Source organism: Phaseolus vulgaris, chromosome 11 (genome assembly GCF_051622355.1).
Source record: "Phaseolus vulgaris cultivar YP4 chromosome 11, ASM5162235v1, whole genome shotgun sequence".
Taxonomy (NCBI): Eukaryota; Viridiplantae; Streptophyta; class Magnoliopsida; order Fabales; family Fabaceae; genus Phaseolus; species Phaseolus vulgaris.
Genome location: NC_143508.1, coordinates 40763861 through 40770511, shown reverse-complemented (window position 1 = coordinate 40770511; position 6651 = coordinate 40763861).

Below are 6651 nucleotides of genomic sequence, written 5' to 3'. Positions count from 1 at the left end.
GAGGGGAAGAGCATATAAAAGAAACATCTTTATAACCTTCCCAAAACCTACCCAAATACGCGCATATCTCACACACTCAAACTAGAGAAATTCCATGTTTTAAATGTTTTAGTAATGATCATTTGGCATCTCAGTGTTCCAATGAAATATCTATGATCTTAAGGGACAAAGATAACAATAGTAGCCAAGACAAAGAAACTAGTGAGAGTGAAGAAAATATGAAAATAGAAAATAACCAACAAGTGAAGGTCGAGTTATCTATAGGCACCTACAAAGATAAAGTTTTATGCGATGCAGTGCCTAAAGAAACTTGTCATGTCTTATTGAGACGACCATTGCAAAGTATTAAAAATTTCATGCTCCATGGTCGTACCAACGAGACTACCTTCACACATAAAAAAGAAGTTTTTCATGAAGAAGAACTCTTGGGTCAATTTGGAATTGATAAAACTCTAGAGCTTTTAAAAGGAAAATTCTTTTGGCCACCCATGAGGAAAGATGTTCAAAGACATTACCCTAGATGCATTTCTTGTTTTAAAACTAACTCTAAGGCAATGTCTAATGAACTCTATACTCCTTTACCTTTTGCAAATGTTTCATGGGAAAACATAAGCCTAGATTTTATATTAGAGCTTCCTAGGACAACAAAAGGTTTTAACTCCATTTTTATGGTTGTGGATAGGCTCTTTGTTAGAGAAGCGGTAAGATGTCATGGATTACCTAAAAGCATAGTTTTGGATAGAGGTCCAAAAGTTATAGGCCATTTTTTTAGGACTCTTTTGGAAAAATTTGGAACTAAGTTGAGAATTTCAATTTCTAGTCATCCTCAAACGAATGGTCAAAACAAAGTTGAAAATATAGTTTTTTCTACTATGCTTAGGGTAATCATGAGAGACAACCACAACTCTATGGATAAGTATCTTTTTCATATTGAGTCTGCATACAATAGAGTAGTTCACAAGACTACCAATATTTCCCCATTGAAGTTGTATATGGATTTAAACCCTCTTACTCCTTTAGATTTGTTACCCCTTCCTAACCCATAAACTTTTGTCCACAAGGAAAGCGTTACCAAAGCTGAATTTGTTAAATGTCTGAGAGGATTAAAGAACAAATACAACAACAAATAGAGAAATATTATGATAAGTTTCCAAAAACAATAGAAAAACAAAAAAAATGGCAACTTAATAGAATTGATTTTTATACAACTGCTCAAACTAACACATTTTCTTTGTTTGATGATTCCCATAGATGGACTTTGATCCAGGAGGACGAGCATAGTTGTCAAAGGAAGAGGCTGCTATCCGAGATCGACCCTCTGGATTTGAGGATAGATTTTCTCAAGAAGGACGAGATGATAGACATCATCCAGCCACATACATCCCCCTACTAATGACGAGGACGAAACCTTGGATTTGAGGACAAATCCTTTTCAAGAGGGAGGGGATGATGGAAGGGGCCCCAGCACCAATCCATTGAAAGGCCACCAAACATGTCAAATTGAGGCAACCACTAGAGTTATGGTTAAGAGGGTTCAAGAGGACGCATTTTACATGCCATAAACTCTAATGTAGAATAGTTTTTAAATTCTTGTAAAAATTAGCGTAGGAACTTTATTTGTAATTTTTCTTAGTATTAATTTTGGCACCTAAAACACCACCAACCTAGCTAAATTTAGAGTTTCTAAAAACCTCTAAATTTACCTAGGCCGGTCTAGAAAGCCCATGGAGGGGGTGAGCATAAAAACTAGACACACCCCAACCCATGTGCCCATTTGGGCTCCACATTTGGGAGGGAATTCATTTGAATTTCCCTCCACTTTCTTTTGAATTTCCAGCCCTCTAAACACTATAAATAAGAGGGTTTGGCTCATGTATTTGCAAGATTAATATACTTAGTGAATTGCAGCCAAATTGTGCCAATTTCACTTCTTCCCCAAAACCTCCTAGGTTAGGCTTTTAATCTTCACAAACTTTCCCTTTCCAAGTAGAGTTGGCCACACCACTCTCAAATCCTACCACTCATGCACCTTCAAGGTCACCACCACTCTTAGGAGGACCTTGCTTCATCTTCAATCCATGATGCTTCTACCATTCACCAACAAAAACCAAAACTATGAAGGCACATCTCCATCATGATGGGTTTCTTCGATCTTATAAAACTTGGACATGGCATGGTGAATTGTTAAATTTACCACGTGTTTCCGTAACTGAAGAATATGTGGGGTCCACCGTGGATTATGCAGTACATGATGATGTAGATGATGATCGATTGAAGGACATGATTCGTGATGTGGGAGCTGAGTCTTTTGCAGAAGCGCATGGATATGGAAGTATGTAAAGCGATGCAGAGACTCCATTGTATCCTAGATCAACTAACTTCACACGGTTGTCGGCGGTCTTAAGATTGATGAATTTGAAGGCAATAAATGGATGGATTGCTAAAAGCTTCACGAAATTGCTTCAGATGTTGAAGGATATGCTTCAAGAGGGAAATACTCTACCTAATCGTAATTATGAGGCCAAAATGATTATTTGTCCAATGGGTATAGAGTATAAAAAGATACATGCATGTCCTAATGATTATACATTATACTGAAAAGATTTTGAATTGTTGAAAAGTTGTCCGAGGTGTGGGTTATCCCGTTATAAGTTGAAAAAAAAAGATGATGATACTATTGAAGATATAGAAAATCATGGACCCCCAATGAAGGTTATGTGGTATCTTCCCATCATTCCAAGGATGAAGCGTTTGTTTGCAAACCCAAACGATGCTAAGAATCTTAGATGGCATTTAGATGAAAGGAAATGTCATGGCATGTACCGACATCCAACTGATTCTATTCAATGGAAGAAATTTGATGATGAGTTTCCAGAGTTTGGTAAAGAATCAAGAAATATTCGACTTGGTTTAGCTACAGACGGAATGAATTTGTTTGGTAATATCAGTACAAATCACAGTTCATGGCCTGTTTTACTAGTTATTTACAACTTACCTCTTGGATTGTGCATGAAGCGAAAATACATGATGTTGTCTATAATGATATCTGGTCCGAAACAGCCAGGGAATGACATAGATGTTTATCTAAGTCTCCTAATTGAAGATTTGAAGTTAATGTGGGACCAGGGTGTTGAAGTATTTGACGGAGTTGCTAATGAAACTTCCAAGCTTCATGCCATGTTATTTTGCACCATCAATGACTTTCCCGCATATGGTAACTTATCAGGTTATAATGTTAAGGGTCATAAAGCATGTCCAATATGCGAAGAAGACACTACCTCTCAACAATTGAAACATGGAAGGAAGACAGTATATCTTCGACATCGGAGATTTCTTAGAAGTCATCATCCTTACCAGAGGTTGAAAAAAGCCTTTAATGGACACCAAGAGACTAGTGGTCCACCAACTCCATTAATTGGTGTTGAGGTTTACGAAAAGGTAAATAACATGGACCACACCTTCGGTAAGTAAAAAAAAAAGTCATATGTGAAAAACATTTGGAAGAAGAAATCAATATTCTTTGATCTTTCGTACTGGACGAGGTTAGAAGTCAGACATTGTATAGATGTAATGCATGTTGAGAAGAATGTATGTGATAGCTTAATTGGTACACTTCTTAACATTAACGGGAAGACGAAGGATGGTCTAAATGCTCGTTTAGATTTGATTGAGATTAACATACAAGGCCAGTTGGCACCCATAGAAATGGGTAAGCGTACATATTTGCCCCCAACCTGTTACACCATGTCAAAAGATGAAAAATTAGTTTTTGTCAATGTCTAAAGGGTGTGAAAGTGCCACAAGGACATTCCTCAAATGTGAAGATCCTAGTGTCAATGCAAGATTTGAAGTTAATTGGGCTGAAGTCTCCTGATTGCCACATCTTGATGCAACAGTTGTTGCCGGTAGCTATTCGTGGGATCTTACCAAAAAATGTTAGACACACTATAACCCGTTTGTGCTCATTCTTCTCTTCCATCTGTTGTAAAGTCATTGATCCATCAAAACTAGATGAACTTCAAAATGAAATTGTTGTTATCTTGTGTGAATTGGAGATGTTTATTCCTCCATCTTTTTTTGATATCATGGTTCATCTAGGGGTGCATCTGGTAAGAGAGGTTAGATTGTGTGGACCAGTGTACTTAAGACGGATGTATCCTGTTGAGCGGTATAAGAAAATTTTGAAAGGTTATGTGAAAATCATTATCGTCCAGAAGTTTCAATGATTGAAAGGTACATAGCTGAAGAAAGTATTGAATTTTGTTCAGAGTACATGTCAAAAGAAAATCCAATAGGTCTTCCAGCTAATTCATGGCACCACAAGCGTTCTACAAGTAAATGTTTACGTGATGTGAATATTGTAAGCAAATTTTGATCAGAAGTCTTGCAAGCACATTTGTATATATTGAATAACACAGATGAAGTTATACCTTACATAGAAGCTTATAAAGTCATTGTGAAGGCAAATAACCCAAGACAAACAGAGAAATGGGTCTTGATGGAACATAATAGAATTTTCATGCCTTGTTTTAAAGACGAGGTGTTAAAGGATTCAACGGCATCAAAGACTTTGACCTTGTTGGCTACTGGATTGAAGTTTGATGTCATTTCATGTAAAGCGTATGAAGTGAATAATTGTATAGTTTACACGAAGTCTGTGGATGAAAAGAGTACAGTTCAAAATTTTGGTGTTACTCTTGAACCCGAGTCAATGCAGTTTTTGACTTCGAAAGATACAAATCCAGTACATGGATCAATGGCATACTATGGGTTTATAAAAGAGATATGGGAGGTTGACTACACTAAGTTTTTCGTTCCAGTTTTCAAGTGTAATTGGGTTGACAATAAAAGTGGGGTTAAAATTGATGAATCAGGATTCACACTAGTGGACTTTTAAAAGATTGGGTATTGAGATGAGCCATTTATAATGGTTAAACAAGCATATCAGGTTTTCTACGTGAAAGATCCTACGTCAGAACATTCATATGTCGTTTTACACGGGAAAAAACAAGCGGAGACCATGGATGATATTGAAAACGGTGACCCCCGTTCATTCACACCAATGATAATTAATAAAGATAACGATGTACTTGATGATGTACATGCAACCCCCGTTCATTCAACCCACATGTAACCCATAAATACGCATTTAGAATTTTATGTATTATTTTTATATTATTTTAATTCGATGCAGATTAATTAATGTTTGTTACCTAATTTTTTTAATAGAGATATGGATGACGATCAGACTCCAATCAAACCTCGATCTGGAAGAGACAGTAGAGGACCTACAAGATTGAAGCGTCTCACATTGAAACGTGTTGCTGATGAGAAGACACGTGTTGACATTGACGTCAACACTTGAGTGGCTTTTGGTCCAAAAGCAGATGAGTTTATGAGTTATCTTGGAGTTTTTTCTCATGAGAGACTCTCCATTTTGATTAATTCATGGGATGAGGTGTCAGAGGTCGATCGGAACATGATCTGGGAGGATGTTCTGGTAAGCTTTACATTATTATTGTTACCATATAATGCTTTTTAATATTCATTAATTAATTTTAATTTGGTGATGTTATTTTTCAGGCAAACATTGAAATTCCTTATGTGGAACCGCTTCGATCAAAGATTATATCCAATATCGAACTTAAATTTCGTCACTTTAAGTCAAGACTGACTTCAAGATATGTTTTTGACGACCTTAAAGACGAAAATCCATGTTTAAAGTACAAACATATTGATGAAGAGACATGACGTCTTTTTAAAGAAAGTCGTGAAAATGAGGCTTGGATGGTAAGTGAAGTAACTTAACTATTTTTATTTATATAACATTAATAAGTTTATCTTATTTAATTCACTTTGTTTATTTCAATTATGACAGGATCGTCGGAAGAAAGCTCAAGAGATAGCTTTGAAGAATGTTACTACGCACTCGTTCGGGGTATCGAAAACTTGAGCAATCACTGATGGTGGAAAAGGAGCAATCTAGACAGGGGATGTCGTCTGAGAATGTGGAAACAGGGGTCACTTCTCCTCCATCACCACATTTTCGCTATGTAAAATGGAAGAGGGCTCGAATTAAAAAGTCAGGTGCACCAAGTTCTGAGCAATCCGTGGTTATCATCGAAAAAATTGTAAGTTATTTTTAGTTTTTTTCATTTATTTTAAATCGTTAATTATATTAAAAACTGATTTGATTTTGTTCTCTTGCAGGATTCCTTGGAATCCCAAAGTAATTTTGGTTCTGAAGGTCGTTATGATATCCTGGTTGAAGCAATTAGACGACCTGAGCATTGTGGTCGTGTTCGTGCAGCTGGACAAGGGGTTGGAATTAAACTATATTTTGGCGTTTCACAACGAGAGTCATCCTCCTCCCCCAAAGAGAGCGGAACTCAAATGAAGACTAAGATACATGAAGAATTAATGGAGCATATGAGAAATGAGACAGCTCGGATGCGGCTACAGATGAGAAAGGAGAAAGATTGAATGCGACAAGAGTTTCTATCACAACAACTTTGTGCTGAGCTAATTCAACCCCTTATTAGTCCCACTCCCAAGAGCACAAAGGAGAGTTGTGCGACTCCTACAACATCAGGGGATGATATCATTGGGCAGACGAGGGAATGTGAGCTACTGGTGGCGTGAACCTCCGAC